We start from the raw sequence: 21,098 nt of genomic DNA, 5'->3' as shown, positions 1-21,098 counted from the left end.
TCCTGTGCAGCTTCCTGGTCTGAATTATCCCTTAAAGGCAGACCCCACCTCCAGTGAGAATTCTCCATAAACTTCATCCATCCAGTGTGCTCAATTTGCCAGGAAACTCCCTGGATCATGGTCACAGCTAGTATCCTTTCTTTATATTCTGGGTCCAAAGGAAGCTTATGGACCTTTGCCAACCATGTGAGGACCTCAGGTTATCCATTGGCCCAATCTCTTATCAACTGATACCACCATCTTTGTCAAGCTCCCCAACTTTATGAGGATCTATGTTCAGCCTCATTCCAACCCTCCATGAGACGACTGGTTTGTGTGTGAAGATGAGTTTAAGTTTTTAAATTTTAAATTAATTTTTGAAGCCACATTTATATATGTATGCAGTCTAAAAGAAGTTAAATTCAGAGGGAAAATTATTGCTATAAGTATTGACCCAAGCACCAAAAAAAACCCCAAATCTATTACTATATGGAGAAACCTTGAAAAATGAGAATTCACTTTACATATTAGCTATGAAAAATGGACCAAAAATTGACCAAACCAATGTTTATAACTGAACAAAACATCCTAATTTTGCTTTAACAGATTCACATATCGTTATAACGCCAGAGAACTCCTTGTGTATTCAAATTGATTACGGTAGGCAAGTGAGTAATTGAGAGTTCAGTAAAAAGATCATCTCACCAATAGGCTTGAAATACACGATTGTTTTGCTAAATAAACTTAGGGATTTTGTTTTGCTATGAATTCCAAAACCTAAGGTTTATAAGTTGATTTTTTACTCCAATTGTTTAGTGAGTATCCATGATTTCTCTGCAGCAAGACTATAAGCACCAGTGAGATGGTACAATGTCTCATCCTTCATATGCCTCAGCAACAAATATAAAACTGTGTTTTAAATGTATTAATAAATACTGATAATTGCTTGATTGCTTGAAAACCTCAAATTCAGAAAACTCTTAAAGAAAAAGAAAAGAGATCTTTTGTCAGGATGGTCTTATACCTGGGTCATATTCTCCTTTCTTGGTCAACACTTCATCTCTAAATTTATGAAAAAATTCTTTCTACATTTGTAGAATTGGATTAAGATAAGAGAAAATAGTTGATGAGCACAATATTTTTAAAGAAAACACAGTAATCATACAGATGTGGAAATCCCTATCCATGACCAGGGACTGATGAGACCATATCAATGAGCTATCTGTTAAGCGATGATAATAACAAGCAATAATAATAATAAATAAAGGCTCTTTCAACAAAATAGAGAACTGCAAGTATATAGCAATGCATAGTCTATTTCCATTCAGGTCCCAGAAGCTTATAAAATAAAATGGTATAATTCTTGTACATGGAGAAAGCTGCAAACTTAGGAAGCAAAACGCTTCACAGCAATCATTAAAATTTTTAGCATACGCTGGAATAGTATTTCCCAAGTTTCATTTGAAATAGTCATTATGTGTAAAAAAAGACTCCATGGCCAAATAAGTTGGGAAATACTGGATTAAATAAAAGTAAACAGACTTCTTAACTACGGAACTTTTTAAAGCTTTAAATATGCTAGTAAGAGTGATAAGCCTCAGAGAGGGTATCACATCGTGTTCATTTCCAAAATTTACTCAGCCTCAGAGAGAAAAGTCTGTATTTGTGAAGAACAGGAATCTAATTTGTGAAGCCTAGACATTAAAAATAGTGTACATGGTTCACTTGCACATCAAACAATTTGTTTTAATGCTTTTCGGTATTAAGCCCATCCAAATGGTTTGAATACATCTGTCAAGTAGCTGGACATACACTATCCTAAACATTTAACATTTCCAAATATCTGTATATCTTCTATTGTTTAAGTAAAAAAGCTTAAATGGTAAGCTGAATTTTTTACTTCAGTTGCATATACAATCTATATAATATGTGCCATTTAGAGAGAGAGAGAGAGAGAAAGAAAGAGAGAAGAGAGAGAAAGAAAGAAAGAGAAAGAAAGAGGGGAGGGAGGAAGGACGTAAGGAGGGTGGAAGGAAGGAAGGAAGGAAGGAAGGAAGGAAGGTTGGGTAGGTAGGGGATCTATTTAAGCCTTAGTTTTCTCATCTAAAATTTAGGATTATAATAGTTTCTACTACATAAGACTTAATCATTCACTCATTCATCCATTCATTCATTCAACAAGTATTTACTAAGCACTTACTATGTACCAGGCATTGTTCCAGGACTGAGGCTACAGAGGTGGTGGTGAGGAACCAGGGAAGAGACAGATGGTGAAGAAGGAAACAAGATAATTTCAGATAGCAGAATGAAGACAATAAAAGAGGTGTGCAGAGAGGGAGGAACTGGATGGATACTTTAGTTTGAATGATCAGGGAGAGCCTCACTGAGGAGGTTATAACTGACATGGAAACTGAATGACTCAAATGAGCTAACCAGCAAAGATATGGTAGATGAAATAGATGCCAAGGCCCTAAGAGAGTAACATGCTTGGACTTTTCCAAAGATCAAAGAACTTGGCCCGTGTGGCTGGAGCATAGTAGGCAGAGACAGATGGAAGGCCCTAAGTTAACGAGTTGTGTGTAGGAGACTTAGAATACTATATGACCCACGTAAGTGCTCAATATATGAAGGTTAGGGTGAGGATGATGATAATGGTGATGGCAATGCTGTTCTACGAATCGAAATAAAGTGGAGTAAACTTCCAAATATCAGAGTCAGAAAGTATGTTCTTAGTAAACTTAGAGCTAAAATGTATACCACTGGTTCTTAGCCAAGAACCAATGACATAGATGATACAAGTACTACTCAGGGTAGTAACCCTAGTGACAAACAATCTTGAATCCCAGGAGCTTGACAAAATAATGTTCATTTCTCACATCACAATTTGCTTTGAGTTCTCAGCTGCCCCCCAGGTGGTGCCTCAGTGATCCAGGCTTTTTCCATCATGCTTCTCTGCCATCTTGGAATCCTTCAATTCTTGTGCCAAGATAGGAAGGGGAAGAGAGAGTAAGGAAGGTACACTAGACGCTTCTTCATCTCCCAGAAGTGATGGACGTGACTTCAGCTCACATTTCATTGCCTGTATCAGTCACATGATCCTAACTAGATCCAAAGAGCCTGGGCCATATGGTCCCCTGTGTACCCAGGAGGGAAGTGGAAGAGTTTGGTGAATGCTGGTGAGCTGCACAGTATGCTCAGTGTCACAAGCATAGCCGGAGTTTGAGAAAAACTCCCCCTCGAATTGGCAGAGAAGTAAAACAAACAGTGCAGCACATTTTGAGAGACTGAAAAGTCTCTCACTTCAGGCTGTGAAAATATTAGGCAGATACTGGGCACTACCATTTTCCCCCTTTTCCTCGCATTCAAGAAAGTTTATCTAATTGTCAGTGGTTGCGTTGGGTTACGCTATGTGTTCTTTTTTTAGTAAGCCATTGAAAAACTTTGTTTTAACAACAAATTATTGACCAAGCCTCATGACTGCTACACAGTGTTGCATCTACACATCATGGTTAGGAACTGCTAAATGTACCATATCGTAGTATAATATACAAAACAAACGTAAAAGACTGGACTGATCATCGTTCAGTTCATCTGTCCATTGAGTCAGATTATTCACCTAGCACCCATTATGTGCCTTCAGCGGCCATATCAGGACCTGCGCTTCTTGAGGATATTTCTATCATCCCCGTTCTGAAGGTCCAGCTGGAGTCCTACCCCTTCCCTGTAGCTTCCATGATGATGCTTTGAGGGTAGGGAATAATGGGGGGAGTGGGCAATGAGCAGACAGAAGGCTCTCCTAGACTTCCAGGTATGAGGTGATCATGGAACTCCAAATGAAGAGATTAGGACACTTTTGTACGGGAAAGGAGGTAATGGTGGACACTGTTTAGGAGCACAAGTGTTTTTGAAGTAGTGGGACATTACTCCAGTTTAGTTAATTCTCCCTCAGCCTGTTTCTTTACCCATACAACAGATGACGGGGTTATGGTAAGATTAAATGAGAAAATGCAGGCAAAACACTTAGCTAAGTATCTATTTTATAAGTGGTAAATGTCTGCACGTAGTATGGTAAATTGAGGCTATATGTACGTATCCATGAAACGTAGTCTGTGGGATTAGATGCTATGAACAGCATCCAAGAACAAACTAAGGGAAGGATGACTAACGTGATGAAGTGAACAGATTGCAAGAAACCACAGGGAGATAACATGGTGAATGTTTTGCCTGGGATGACGGCAGACAGGGAGGGTGGGGAGAAGCATCCGCAAGTCTGCCCTGCAGGAGAGCTCAGGGTGTGAGCTGGGAGCGCCCCATCCCCACCATACCGTAGTCAAAAGGAACCTTCTCTGAGTTCAGGCCACCCACTCCCTAACATGGTCCAGTCCTGCCAGGATTTCTGATACAACACACCAGCTATACCACCCACATCCTGTGGTTAGAACACCCTTGAAAGAAGTGGAAGGGACAGACTTAACAAAGAAAGAAAGGAAGTCACAGAAGAAAATGGAGTGCAGGGAGAGACGGCATGTCCTGGTCTTAGCTCTATGGTTAGGTGCTCATGTTTAGAAGGGATAGGAAGCCAAGTGTAGACAGTTTTCCATTAAACCAGATTTAATTAGTGTAATTAAATACAAATAAATGTGTAAGTATAACTGATGGATACTAAATCAATTACAGTATACCGCGCAGAGCCTATGGTTATTACCTGACCTAATGGGGCCATGATTAACAACTCAAGTGGTCAACAAGAACAAAATCCTAACAAGTCAGACAGATTTCCCTAAAAGTTAAGCAGGTATTAATTTAGTACTTGGAATCTCGAATCACCAAATGTATTTCAAAAGCCATTCACTAATTTTTGACACTGAATCTGAGAAAAGAAAACATATTAAAGTGTATTCATCATCCAGGAGACCTCGGCCACAAGGAAAAAGACTAGGATTATACCCCACAGTATCTCCCCAGATGTCCCAGGGAAGGGTAACATATGAAAATATTCTCAGTTGCTTTTGTTGTTGTTGTTCTTTGGGTTTTTATTAGGCCACGCCACACGGCTTGCAGGGATCTTAGCGCCCTGACCAGGGATCGAACCTGTGCCCCCTGCAGTGGAAGTGCAGAGTTCTAACCACTGGACTACCAAGGAATTCCCAAAACATTCTCTGCTGTTAAAAAGTAAATACAAGCTATTATATGAAATAACTAGAAATCACCTTAGAAAACAGGATAGAGCCCTGAGCCAATGTGCAGGAAGAACGGCTACAGAGGAAGATCCTATTTAGCCCAGAATCAGGGGGTGGTGAGGGGATGACTAGCACGCAGGGAAGAGAGAGAGCATCCAGGCAAGGAGAAAAAGGACCCAGAGGCAAACTTCTTCTCCGTAACTTTGTATGAGACAAGCCTGTGCAAGCTAGATGAACACACACAGCCCCGTGAAAGCTGAGTTCAGATCCCACTGCAAGAGGCAGATTAGACAACATGGGAGATATATGGCCCCACACGTAGGTGTAAGAATGCTCTATTCCATTGGGAAGGTCAATATTTTTATTCAATTATACCAGAAAGCTTTGGGTCCTAGTTCATAAATATGTAGAATTCTCCCGAGTTTTTGTAAAGCTCTGTTATATTTATCGGAATGTTTCCAGGCTGGTGAACATTCTGGTGAGTCCAGATCCTTCTAAAATCTTTCTGCAAGTCTGATTAAATCCATCTGGCTCTGATTAATTTACAATTAACCTGCCAAGTATTGTCTCGGAAGAACAGCAGAGTCCAAGCCCCTCTGAGCCATCAACTTGCTAAAACTAGATTTTAGAAGAGCGTGTGAAACCCAACAAAAGTTCAAAGGAGGGTGATATCACTGGGGGCTGGAGGCATCAAGAGGTTCCATGAAGGAAAGTAAATGTGGGCCAAACTGGAAGGAAGCAAGAATTTCTATTCTTCTGTAGCCACCCCTGGGTTTAACAATGTCTTACAAATCATAGATACGTAATAACTATGTGATGACTGAGGAGGCCAAAATAAGGACTAATATGCTTCTCCATAAATCATCAACAGCAACATCTCTGAGATTTCAGTTAGTTAAAACATCATCCCAAGGTTTCATGACCCCAGTGAGAAAACGTGCCTTCCTAAGCTTCTAGCAACCGGCTGGAATGCAAGTGGAAGCACTGATATTCCTAATCAGGACTGACTGAGACTTTTGCCGGAATTCAATTAGTCCACACATTGAGAGTCAAAAATCCTTTCTTTATAGGTGATGGGGCAGGGAGGAGAAGAGGTAAGAATTGGTTGTTTAATTAAATTAATTAGGATTATTGGTGGGTTCTTGTTTCTTTCTTTCTTCTGATTGCAGCCCAACCTATTTCTGGGGGGTTTTTTTAGCCTCTGAATCCAATGCCTACAAGATTAGGGGGAAAGAAGGAAAGAGGGACAGATTCTTGTTTGTCAGGGACAAATCTGAGTCTGGCTGGATGTCTGGTATTGTTCAAACATCTACTTTTTCACTTTTGAACAAGTTATTTTGCTACTTCATAGATCCAGCCTTCGGTTGTGTAAAGAGAGAGAAGTGTTTTCTGAAGACCGGATGCTCAATGATTCTCTCGTTTCTCTTGGAGGCTGAAAAATATGCTTCATTTAACGTCTTCAGGGGCTTTGCCTGAGGAGCATTCTCTTTCCCAGCCTCCCAGGATGGCTCCTCTTTCTTGGCCCTTCCCCTCTGCAACGGCATTGCCCAAGCTTCTGTCTTCAATCTTCTTCTCTTACCCTACGTGATCTTCCTTGCTTGTCAGACACATTCCACCCTTGCATTTTGACCATTACTTGGAGGCTGATGACTTCCACATTATAGCTTCACCAAGATATACTCCTGAAATCTAAAACTGCTTACTGAACATATCCACCTAAATGTCCCACAGGCACATGTCCATGTGAAGCCACTAATATTCCTCCCTTACTATTCCTTTCCCTATGTTTCCCATTTCAGAAAATATGGAAGAATCATCTACCCTTCACCCAAACCAGAGACCTATGAGTATACCCTTTGTCTCACTCCCTGTTTCCAAGATATGACCAAGTCCTGTTGAGTCTAACAGGTAAATATCTCTCAGAGTCACCCACACCTGTCTTTTATGCCATCACCCTAATTCTAGCTACCTCTCAGCCTCACCCTGACTACCACAATAAGCTTGACTGGTCTCCCCATGTCTCCACTCTTGTTCCTCTGCAATCCATTCCCCCAATTGCAACCAATGTGATCTTTATAGATTTGATAAAATTCAAATGTGATCAGATCACACACACACACACACACACACACACACACACACACACACACACACACACACACCACTTCACTTAAAACTCTTCTCTTATTTCCACTTGCCCTGAGGATAAATACCAAAATCCTGGCACAACCTTCAAGGCCCTGCTGAGCTTTCTCCCATGTCCTCTTAAGTCTTATCTCACATTTCTCTCTACTTTTACTTTACATTCCAGTGACACTGGTCTTCCTTCAGCAGTACCTCCAACAGTCTTATGTTTCCCATGGCCACAGGATCTTTGTACATGCTGGCTCTGCCTATACCCTCCTCTCCACCACAACATCCCCCCAAGCATTTGGCTGATTGCTATTTACCCTTTAGGTCCCTACTCCACCCTCCCTCCCTCAGGGCATCGTTCCCTGAACTGTAGACTAGGTCAGGCTCTCTGTTATATATACATAATGTATACCATCCTGCTCCTGTGTTTCAGGCCACTAATGATTTTATATTTGTGATGACCTGATCAATAAGACCCCCTACAAAAACATAATGTCCATGATCAGGGACTGTATCTGTTTTACTCACCATTATTTTTCTAGAGCTAAGAAATAAGTAAGTACTTCTGTAAGTAGCCAATAAATGTGATGAATAAATGAACAAATTCTCTATTCCTCCTCCAAACAATAGATAACCAATGGTTTTCAATTCTACTTCTTTGACATCCCTCATCTTTATCTCTGCCTCTCCATCCCCAATGCTATTTGTTCAGAACTTAATAATCTTTCATCTATTACAGAGGTCCCCTAAAGATCTTCATGCTTCCAGTCTTACAGCATTCCAATCCAATCTACATACTTTGAGAAGAGTGAAATTCCTAAGATACAGATCTGAGCATGACTCTCTCCTATTCAAAATCCTTTGGATGTTTCTAAAAAACTGTGCTGATTCCCACCTCTGTCTCTTTGCTTTTGCAGCTCCCACTATCCTTCCCTCTTCCCACGTGTCAGCTTAGCAGTGATCTTCCATATTTTTCATACCATGGCACACATTTTAAAATGGCAACATTTACACAATATATTGGAGTCTATAGAGAAGGTTCCAAGAGCCCAAAGACTAAGGAATTTAACAATTTAATACAATTATAATCCATGTGCCCTGTCACCCAGATTGGGAAGCTCTGATTTAGGAAATACCAGTTCAACGTTCAAGTCTTGCTGAAGAGTGGCTTTCTCTATGAAATATTTCTCTCACTTTTGTGACTCAACTACTGTCTAACAGACTTTTTAATAGTACTCTGAATACTTATTTTGTTTACATTCCTGCCTTTTTCTATAAAACTGAAAACCCATTTGAAACAGAGAATTTCCTACAATCATCACATACATATGTATAGATAGATAGATTTTTTTTTCTTAAGCGAAAGTTATTTCTTTCCCTTTCCCAAGCCTCTTTTCCTAGAGGTAAGCTTCCAAACTACAACTATGACTAAGCAAAGTGCTGGCATTTCAAATGATAAATATCCCAAAAAGCAAAATATGGCTATTCTGTGAAATTGAGTCCCAAGTACCCAATAGGCTATGATGCTTTTTGCTGCCAGAACATTTTCTGTCAATTGATGCTTCCAAAATTAGATGTTTCTCAGCCCTAAGAAGAGAGAGATTCCAGAAGGTTAAGATTTTATAAAGGCATTGGAAAAGGTCAACGTTTTCGGTTCAAGTTATGATTGAAATGAGTATAACCTCATACTTTAGAATGCTAGGAATTCTCTTGAAGTGGTGAAAAAGCAAAGGGAGCACTGAGGCTGCCAGGAGAATTTTTTGATTTCTCAGATGGATTTGACAGCAGAATGAGTGTGGCCAGGAGTCCCCCTTCACCTGGAAAGCTCTCATGCGCTTACTAAGAAGCCAGTGACCATCATCAAGCTAATAGCCAGTTCCAAGGGCATCCCATCCAAGAAAAGATGGTCCAAGCAACATGCTCAAACTCAACAATGTCCTTCAGATTTCACTTGTGACAATTTATTGCTACTGACCTAAAAGCCAAGGAATTACTTCTTTATGGTAATAATGTCCCTGCTTCTTTCCCAACCTCAGATTCCCTGGTGAATAAATACCCCAGTGCCCTCAACTGTAAAATGTAGAAGATATAATGCCTATCTCTCAGGTTTGCTGGGAGGAATAAGTGAGAAAATAACTACAAAAGCTCACGGATCTACACATTTTAGTATTAAAGGCCAGCTGAATCAGAAGCCAATGTCACCCTCTCTTCTAGGACCACAGAAGAATTCTGAGGAATATGGGAGATCAAGGCAGCTCTGAGGATTCCTTTGAATATGTAGGTGAAAGAAGGATCCCATGAAGACGTGGTTGGTGACTTTGTACTGTGTTCCCTGAGATAAGCTGGCCTACATTTCTAAGAGTTTCCTTCCCTACGTGGTGCCAGGTTGTGATTGTCAAGGAGAAATTTCCCTACTTTTTATAAGGCAGAAATGAAGCAGCAGCCTTTATACTCTGAAGGTCGGTAAATGTCGTGAGATGCAGTGGCAGCTGGTGAATGTTGTCACTGATCTGCCAGCTCACCTGGATGACATGGAGCTCTGCCAGCCGACAGCAACTCCTGTTCCTGCCACAGAGCTTCCTTCTACTTCCTCAAGTCCAAGGTAGTTTGTCCTTGAGGAGTCTAGTTTAACCACAGGTTGGTTTTTGCTCTCTCCCACTTCATGTGCAGTTTTCCTTTCTTCCTGACAGTTAGTCCTCCAGACCCACAACAATTTTGGGCTCACATCAGGTACATCAGAGACAACAGTCTTCTGCAGATTTCTTTGCCAGATCCTGCAATTGTGTAGTCTTAAACCCCCTATCTCATCTCACTCATTGTGGTTCTGCTTCTCAAATTAAACCTAACTGCTAAAGTAGAATTCCTTAGCATCTTAGTTTTCCCTTTAACTTTCCTTAGGAGACAAAAAGAATCTTCCTAAAGAAATATACCATCCTCTAAAGAAGATGTGGTACATACATACAAAGGAATACTACTCAGCCATAAAAAAGAATGAAAGAATGCCATTTGCAGCAACATGGACCTAGAGATTATCATACTAAGTGAAGTAAGTCAGACAGAGAAAGACAAATACCATGTGATAACACTTATATATGGAATCTAAAATACAACACAGGTGAACAAATCTACAAAACAAAAAGAGACTCATAGACATAGAGAACAGATTTGTGGTTTCCAAGGGGGAGGAGGGTGGAGGAGGGAAGGATTGGGAATTTGAAATTAGCAGATGTAAACTATTTTTTATAGAATGAATAAACAACAAGGTCTACTATGTAGCACAGGAAATTATATTCAATATCCTGAGATAAACCATAATGGAAGATAATATGAAAATGAATATATATGTATGTATGTATAACTGAGTCACCTTGCTGTATAGCAGAAATTAACACAACACTGTCAATCAACTATACATCAATAAATTTTTTTTTTAAATGTAACATCCTATGCCACAGATGGAACAGGTAATCTTCCTAGTCATGTGACTCAAGAATACACTGCCACCAATGCCTCATCCACCCTCATCCCCAATAGCTGGAGATCAGAACAACATCTGATCCTTCTAAAAAAAACACACTTGTAAGAGAAATGGATGACCATCAAGCTGAGGCATCCAATGTACTCAGATTCAAAAGGAAGCAATTCTCAGTTCCTTTAACAACAGACGGGACCAGGGAAGAAGGATCCTAATGATTCTCCAAATTTCTAGAGTTCCTCTCCCTAAACTTGACATGACTAGAGCAAAGATGGACTTAATTGATATTTATAGGACATTCCATCCAAAAGCAACAGAATACACTTTCTTCTCAAGTGCTCATGGAACATTCTCAAGGATAGATCATATCTTGGGTCAAAAATCAAGCCTTGGTAAATTTAAGAAAATTGAAATTGTATCAAGTATCTTTTCCAACCATAATGCTATGAGATGATATCAATTACATGAAAAAATGTGCAAAAATACAAACACATGGAAGCTAAACAATACACTACTTAATAACCAAAAGATCACTGAAAAAATCAAGGAGGAAACCAAAAAATACCTAGAAACAAATGACAATGAAAACACGATGACCCCAAACCTATGAGATGCAGCAAAAGCAGTTCTAACAGGGAAGTTTATAGCAATACAATCCTACCTCAAGAAACAAGAAACATCTCAAATAAACAACCTAACCTACACCTAAAGCAATTAGAGAAAGAAGAATTTTAAAAACCCCAAAGTTAGCAGAAGGAAAGAAATCATAAAGATCAGGTAAGAAATAAATGAAAAAGAAATGAAGGAAACAATAGCAGAGATCAATAAAACTAAAAGCTGGTTCTTTGAGAAGATAAACAAAATTGATAAACCATTAGCCAGACTCATCAAGAAGGGAGAAGAATCAAATAAATAGAATTAGAAATGAAAAAGGAGAAGTAACAACTGACACTGCAGAAGTACAGAGGATCATGAGAGATTACTACAAGCAACTATATGCCAATAAAATGGACAACCTGGAAGAACGGGAAAAATTCTTAGAAAAGAACAACCTTCTGAGACGGATCCAGGAAGAAGTAGAAAATATAAACAGACCGATCACAAGCAATGAAATTGACACTGTGATTAAAAATCTTCCAACAATCAAAAGCCCAGGACCAAATGGATTCACAGGCGAATTCTATCAAACTTTTAGAGAAGAGCTAACACCTAACCTCCTCAAACTCTTCCCAAATATAGCAGAGGGAGGAACACTCCCAAACTCATTCTATGAGGCCAGCATCACCCTGATGCCAAAACCAAAGACGTCACAAAAAAAGAAAACTACAGACCAATATCATGATGAACATAGATGCAAAAATCGTCAACAAAATACTAGCAAACAGAATCCAACAGCACTTTAAAAGGATCATACACCATGATCAAGTGGGGTTTATCCCAGGAATGCAAGGATTCTTCAATATACACAAATCAATCAATGTGATAAACCATATTAACAAACTGAAGGAGAAAAACCATATGATCATCTCAATAGATGCAGAAAAAGCTTTCAACAAAATTCAACACCCATTTATGATAAAAACTCTCCAGAAAGTAGGCATACAGGGAACTTACCTCAACATAATAAAGGCCATATATGACAAAACCACAGCCAACATCATTCTCAATGGTGAAAAACTAAGATCAGGAGCAAGACAAGGTTGCCTACTCTCACCACTATTATTCAACATGGTTTTGGAAGTTTTAGTCACAGCAATCAGAGAAGAAAAAGAAATAAAAGGAATCGAAATTGGAAAAGAAGAAGTAAAGCTGTCACTGTTTGCAGATGACATGATACTATACATAGAGAATCATAAAGATGCTACCAGAAAACTACTAGGGCGAATCAATGTATTTGGGAAAGTAGCAGGACATAAAATTAATGCACAGAAATCTCTTGCATTCCTATACACTAATGATGAATAATCTGAAAGAGAAATTAAGGAAACACTCCCATTTACTCTTGCAACAAAAAGAATAAAATACTTACGAATATACCTACCTAAGGAGACAAAGGACCTGTATGCAGAAAACTATAAGACACTGATGAAAGAAATTACAGATGGTACAAACAGATGAAGAGATATACCATGTTCTTGAATTGGAAGAATCAACATTGTGAAAATGCCTCTACTACCCAAAGCAACCTACAGATTCAGTGCAATCCCTATCAAACTACCAATGACATTTTTCACAGATCTAGAATATTTCACAATTTGTATGGAAACACAAAAGACCCCAAATAGACAAGGCAATCTTGAGAAAGAAAAATGGACCTGGAGGAATCAGGCTCCCTGATTTCAGACTATACTACAAAGCTACAGTAATCAAGGCAGTATGGTACTGACACACAAAAAAAGAAATATAGATCAACAGAACAGGAAAGAAAGCCCAGAGATAAACACACGCACATATGGTCACCTTATCTTTCATAAAGGAGGTAAGAATACACAATGGAGAACAGATTCCCTCTTCAATAAGTGGTGTTGGGAAAACTGGACAGCTACATGTAAAAAAAATGAAATTAGAACACTCCCTAACATCGTACACAAAAATAAACTCAAAATGGATTAAAGACCTAAATGTAAGGCCAGACTCTATAAAATTCTTAGAGGAAAACATAGGCAAAACAATCTATGATATACATCACAGCAAGATCCTTTTTTACCCACCTCCTAGAGAAATGGAAATAAAAACAAAAATAAACAAATGGGACCTAGTGAAACTTTAAAGCTTTTGCACAGCAAAGGAAACCATAAACGAGATGAAAAGACAACCTTCAGAATGGGAGAAAATATTTGCAAATGAAACAACTGACAAAGGATTAATCTCCAAAATATACAAGCAGCTCATGCAGCTTAATATGAAAAAAAGAAACAACCCAATCCAACAATGGGCAGAAGACCTAAATAGATATTTCTCCAAAAAGATACCCAGACTGCCAACAGACACATGAAAGGATGCTCAACATCACTAATCATTAGAGAAATGCAAATCAAAACTACAACGAGGTATCACCTCACACCGGTCAGAATGGCCATCATCAAAAAATCTACAAACAATAAACGCTGGAGAGGTGTGGAGAAAAGGGGACCCTCTTGCACTGTTGGTGGGAATGTAAACTGATATAGGCGCTATGGAGAATAGTATAGAGGTTCCTTAAAAACTAAAAATAGAACTACCATACGACCCAGCAATCCCACTACTGGGCATATACCCTGAGAAAACCATAATTCAAAAAGAAACATGTACCACAATGTTCATTGCAGCACTATTTACAATAGCCAGGACAAGGAAGCAACCTAAGTGTCCATCAACAGATGAATGGATAAAGAAGACGTGGCACATATATACAATGGAATATTACTCAACCATAAATAGAAACGAAATTGAGTTATTTGTGTTGAGGTGGATGGACCTAGAGTCTGTCATACAGAGTAAAGTAAGTCAGAAAAAGAAAAACAAATACAGTATGCTAATACACATATATGGAATCTAAAAAAAAAAATGGTTCTGAAGAACCTCGGGGCAGGACAGGAATAAAGATGCAGACATAGAGAACGGACTTGAGGACACGGGGAGGGGGAAGGGTAAACTGGAATGAAGTGAGAGAGTGGCATGGACATAGATATACTACCAAATGTAAAATAGATAGCTAGTGGGAAGCAGCCACATAGCACAGGAAGATCAGCTCAGTGCTTTGTGTCCACCTAGAGGGGTGGGATAGGGATGGTGGGAGGCAGATGCAAGAGGGAGGGGATATGGGGATATATATATGTATAGCTGATTCACTTTTTTATACAGCAGAAACTAACACACCAGTGTAAAGCAATTGTACTCTAATAAAGATGTTAAAAAGAAAAAATGAACTAGCTACGTAGACTCCTTGCTTGACACCTGTAATTAACACTGCACTTTCCTTCACCACAACCCAGTGTCAGTAGATTGGCTTTACTGCACGTGGACAAGCAGACCCACGTTTGCTTCGGTAACAACTGGGGTGCCCTGTAAACTTAAGCACCTTAATTACTGATAGTGCTTCACATGGACAGAGCACTTACCAGTACTCAGTGGGGCTCCTTTCACCTTATTGCCTCTGGACCTCACATCTTCTTGAACAGTCTGTGATTACAATATTGTAGAGGCCATTTTACAGGTGAGAAAACTGGAGACTCAGTACTCACATGACTTTCCCTTGTCACATAGCCACTTAGTAGCAGAGTCTCAGCAAGGGCCCAGGTTCTCTGGGTCTTGGTCTGAGGGTTTCCAGTATATCACACTAACTTAAGTTGTTCTTGCACATAAAAAAACACTTTACAAATAAACCAGGTGGTTTCTACCTTCTCCAGGTGAAGTTCACCACATCTGCCAAGCAAACCATCAGATGAGGATGAGCATCTAGACCCAAAGAAGAAAAAGCAAAATAGATTCCACTAATCTGATATATCCAAAGTGTTCATTTTTAGTAGCACCTCCTCTGTATTCCAGCCTTCAAAACATTTCAGGCTCTTATTCAAAGCATTAACTAAATAGAACTCCTCCAGAGAAAGACAGTGTCTATAGGAGGCAGAACATTTCTATCACCCACCCACACGCCCTGCAAGAGGACACATAGGGCCATTTTTAATTGGCTTCCACTCCCAGCTTCTCTTGGGAAAATCACTCAGATTTTCTTGGGAAGCCTCAGCTCCCTCATCTGTAAAATAAAGCACTGGAATAGATACTCCCAAATGTCCCTTACAGATATTACATTCTATGTTTGGTGGACAATGCCTGAGGGAAACTGTGTGTCACGGGAGAACACTGGATAAAGAGTCAGAGAGTAGATTCAGAATAAGTTTGCCTCTGCCTCTTGCTACCTTCAGGCAACTCAGTTACCCTTTCAGAGTTGAAAATACCATCTCACAGATCTTTTGGGAGGAGCAGATGTACACACCACAACTCTAGGCTATGATTAATTATCACAGCAGAGCTTCCCTGCCAGCCCCAAAGGAGATTCAAGATCTGGTTGTGTCAGGTGAACCTGTGAGCCATTGGAGCTCCAGGATCTATTGCCTAAGTTGATGTGAATGGAGGGGAAAAAAAGCCCAAGAAAATGTCTTGGAGGAAGGCAGAAGAAAAGGCTACAGGAGATGACAGCTCTGAGTGTGTGGGTGTGTCCCCACCCAGGCCTAGAGACCTAAGTCTACATTTACCTTAAGGAAGCTGCAGGTAGAAGCCAAAGGCACCATTTCCCAGAGAAACTTATGTCTTGAGATCAATCAGGCTTATTCCAGGACCAAGAGACCAAATTCATCCAGGTGGAGAATGGGGACCTTTTTAGAGGGGAACACGGTGTCACTCTTAACATGAGGGGGGACACATAAAGAACAATATTTGGCACCTGCGGGTTCCAACCAGGGTAGTAACAGGCCTGGGAGCGGCACTCCCCCAGAGCCTGTGCAACAGTGCTCACCCATATTTTTCCCTCTAGCAGACTGGCTTTACTGCACGTATTGTAGGTACAAAATTTAAAACATATGAGTAAGAATAAACTGGTGGGCAAGGGTACCAGCTGGGAGTAGAAGAAAAACTGCACGTGAACACATAGAAGACATCCAGGGACTCCCACAGTCTCTGCTTTTGAGGAGGAAATCTCTTATTTTAATATGATTCCATGGGTGCCCACAGCCTAGAAGATATTTGGGTTCTATTTCATAGATAGGGTGGTAGGGATGAGAAAAATACTTATCCCAAAAGTTCATCCAACGAATAAAAACTACAGAGTAAGGAGTTCAAACTAACTTTTCTTTACTTGATATTTACATTTACCAAGTAATATTTTAAAAATAAATTCATTTAAAAATATTCTCCCCAAATAGTGTAGTTATTTAAATTTGACAATAAATTCACTCTCAATCCATTGTTCAGAGGATAGCGTCAATGGGCAAAGAAGTTGACCCCGTTTTCCAAGACAGAAAATGTAATTTCGTTGATGCCCCCTGTTCAGTGTTTCTTACAAAAATAATGAATTTCACACCGTTCTGTTGATAAGAGAGAAAACCACACAGGGAATACATTTTTGAATACCATCTGTGCCATTAACAAGTCATATTATATCAGCATTTCACAGTGTGGGGCAGTGTCCCAGGGTACAACATTTGGCCTGTGTCACATAGAAATGCATGAAATTTTAAGCTTAATTATCCCTCACCTATACAACTGAGGGCACTGCCCAGATGTTCTTAAAGGGTTCATCCAGGTTCAACATTGCATCTCAGCATTTCTGGTATGATGTGAACTGTGAACTCTTTCCATGGGCATAATTATCCCCAAACTCTCTTAGAACTTTTGTTTCAACTGCTAAGTGGTATATGAAAAGAAATGATTTTTTTTTATTGAAGGTTAGCTGATTTACAATGTTGTGCTAATTTCTGCTGTACAGCAAAGTGACTCAGTTATACACATATATATATATTCTTTTTTTATATATATTCTTTTCCATTATGGTTTATCCCAGGAGATTAGATGTAGTTCCCTGTAGTATACAGTAGGACCTTGTTGTTTATCCATTCTAAATGTAACAGTTTTCATCTACTAACCCCAAACTCCCAGTCCATCCCTCTCCCTCCCCACCTCCCCACTGACAACCACAAGCCTGTTCTCTATGTCTGTGAGTCTGTTTCTGTTTTGTAGATAGGTTCATTTGTGTCACATTTTAGATTCCACATATAAGTGATATCATATGGTATTTGTTTTTCTCTTTCTGACTTACTTCACTTAGTATGATAATCTCTAGGTCCATCCATGTTTCTGCAAATGGCATTATTTTGTTCTTTTTAATGGCTGAGAATATTCCATTGTATATATTTGCCACATCTTCTTTATCCATTCATCTGTCGATGGACATGTAGGTTGTTTCCATGTCTTGGCTATTGTGAATAGTGCTACTATGCACATAGGGGTGCATGTATTGAAAAGAAATTATTTTAAATAAAGACTTGCTTTTATTTTAGAGTGGAATAGTATTAATTGCATTATAAAAGTCCCACTAATATTATCATGAATAATCATGATGTATGAAGATTCATTTTGACTTAAGTTCCATTAAATTAATTTTGTTATATAAAACAATTTACCATAAAAAAAGTAAAACCACCTATGTCATATTTGGTTTGGAGATCATAAACTATATATATTATATAATTATATACATGTAAATATACATGTAGATGTAAAATATACATGCATATATATTTAAATGTAGACTACAATTAACTACATTTTGGCAACAAATTAGACTTTTCATACTTTTTATTTTACTTCTAAACTAATTCAGAGAGGTTTTATATTTTTACTTGTAAACCCTCTTCACATATAATATATTGCTGACATATAGTCTTTATTCCCAATAAATTGGATATAATCATTACTATAGTTTCTCTGTAAGTATTCGTTTTCTCAAAGTTCTGGAAACATCTCAATGTATTGTATAAATTTTTCCATCAGATAAATTAAACTTATAAATATAGGGAAGAGCATCTTGTGATTAATCTACAGGATTATATCCATGTTTCAGCATCAATATCCTTTATGATCCAGAATTTAACTAACAATCTATTGTAGGTACAAAATTTAAAATATATGAGTAAGAATAAAAGTCACTTTTAATTGTACCACCACCAGAGAAGGAAGTGTTCAGCTGAGAAATAAATTAGCCGAATGACCGAATCTTCAGCAGCCTCCATGAAGGGTCATGTGTTTGCTAGATTCTTACTTAGAGCCTTTCACACTGATTTGTTTTGAACAGTGAAAAAAATGACTTATATTTATTAATTGTAAAACAGATGGCATTCCTGTCTTTATGTGATCCCACAAAATACTTTGCAAACCCCAAAATTGATAGACATGGGTTAGGAAATGTCATAATATTGAATCCTTTTCTAAAAGGCTCCGTTGTAACTGAATTCTGTTTGTCAAGATCACCAGAGCTTGGGGAGAGAGACATCCCTTCCCCACTGTAATTCTGGGACTGGCCACAGTGTAAGACACATGTAACACTGGAACATCTAAACACGTGTGCCAGCAAGCAGGCTTTGTCTCCTATGGGAGAACATTTCTTGCTGATAAAACCCCTCTGACTCTGCTTCTTGTGGATTGTGTTTCTTTGGCCTTTGCAAGTTTCGCCACTAACATCTTCATCCTTTCACGGTTCTGAATTACCTGTGCATCTTGAACTTGGACTTGATTCTCAAGCTTTCCCTTGACCTTGTTAGCTCACTTCCAGTTCAGAATCCTTTCTGAACCAGCTGCTGACCCTGACCCAGTACTCTAAGAAAAGCAGTTATATGTTCCTTTTCCAGTATTACTTTTCATGTCTAGGAGGACAGCTCTGAAACCAGACCTCAGAGTTTCAGGAGAAGGGTGTTAAGTTCTAAAACAACAGAACCATATCCATGGTAGACAGGCAAGAGAAAAGTCATCAAACTGCTTTTCTAGACACGGCTGACATCTTTCCTTTTGAATGAAAGAAAAAAATAGAACTTACAGACTATCTTAATTAGGTCTGTTTTTTCCCCATTTCTAAGTTGTGTTCCTTTTCAAGATCAAAAAGAATCAAAGAAATCTCTTGAGGCTGTTTTCTTGTCATTGATGTATTAAAAACAGTAAAACACCTTCACTGAATTACCATAAATTCAACACAGCATAAAGGAGAACATTTTATAGTGCTTGTTTTCTTTTTTTGTAAGAAAAAATGTTACAAGTCCTCTCCATATCCCTCCTAAGTGCTAGTTTTTATTTCCCATACACTCTTGTTAACCTTCTTTGCCTATCACAGTGGGGTCAGACCAAACAAATGTTGCTGTTGGAATGGAAATATCATATACATAAAAAGCAAACTTCAAATTGAATGCTACCATATCTTTCACAGATGTCATCACTAGCAATAGGAGAAGGGGGTTGTCTTGTGTGAGAAGAAAAGCAAAATGGAATTGCAGCCCTACATGAGTTCTCTAAAATGGAGCCAGGAGACCACTGAATCTGACCTATTGACCACTTACTGTCCTAATGAAGGCATCCAAAACATCTGCAAGAAACTCAAGATATTTACTGGATTCTTACCCTAAAATTACTGTAACAGCCTGTCTACTTATCAAGCCCCTCCCCTGAAACAACTCATGATTCCTTAAGGACAAATATTTCCTGACTTGCATCAGGGTCAATCACAATTCTCACTGGGCAACTTTAACAGTCGTGTGGCTTTTTGTCTTTATAAGCCTTTTGACTCTTTCACCTTAATCTGTGTCTCCTGAAATGCAGCTCTTAAGACCACAAATAAAGGCCTCAGTTCTTTGCAGCCTTGATACTGATTATTGTTCAACGCCTGCAATTGTAAGGGTGGCTCCAGGGAGTCTACTCCTTTAAGAAGGCAGCGAGAGGCAAGAGCTGCTGATAGCAGACTGATCTCTTCCCCTTGGAAAGTGACCTCAAGCTATGATATGGCAGAAGAGAGTGGTCCAGCTCAGGAGTTTGTACATACACTGACAAGCATCTTTGGTAGGAGAACCTCAGAAAACTCAATTAAATGCCTCCCATGGAGTGGGCAGCTTCTGCCTTGGCATTGCAGGATGTCAGAAGGAACACCCCACTGCCTTAAGAAAACCAAAGAAACACATTATCCCCCTTCTGAGAGGTTAAAGTATGCAAGATCCAATAGGTCATTCTCACTGCAGTCAGGGATGCCAAGGATATGAAGGCTTTCGTTCACAGGGAAAGTTCTCTTCTCTAACACCACCATCATCTTTTGCCACTGAAGTGGCCATTACAAAGCTCATTATTTCAGAAAAAAAATATTCACAGAGAATCAGAGATGTACAGTATAAGGGGTATAAAGGATAAGAAACTGCCTACACACAATGCAGTTATTCATGAGGCTATAAGGGAAGGAGGAGTGATTAAACCCCAAAGTTGGAAAACCTAAAGTCTTTTCTATTCTTCAGGATTTGGCTTTAGAAAATCCCCTTATAAACCAGAATTACCCCCAATGAACTACAGAGAGGGAAAACTTTTCTTCTCTCCTCTTAGATTCTATAACAGAGGCTTGAAAAGTAAACTGACAAAAGACAGATAAGGAGGGGAAAGCCATATAAATTGTATTAATATTTTTAATTTTACTTGAATAGGGGCTTCACAGGAAAGAAAAAAACAGAAAAACAAACAAACACACAAAAACAAACAAGCAGTTAGACCCTTTTCTAAGCAGTTAGAGGCTTTTATACCATTTTAACAAAGGACTATAAATTGTGGATATG

The sequence above is a fragment of the Phocoena sinus genome, chromosome 1 (assembly GCF_008692025.1).
Source record: "Phocoena sinus isolate mPhoSin1 chromosome 1, mPhoSin1.pri, whole genome shotgun sequence".
Taxonomy (NCBI): Eukaryota; Metazoa; Chordata; class Mammalia; order Artiodactyla; family Phocoenidae; genus Phocoena; species Phocoena sinus.
Note: the sequence above shows the minus strand (reverse complement) of the source record.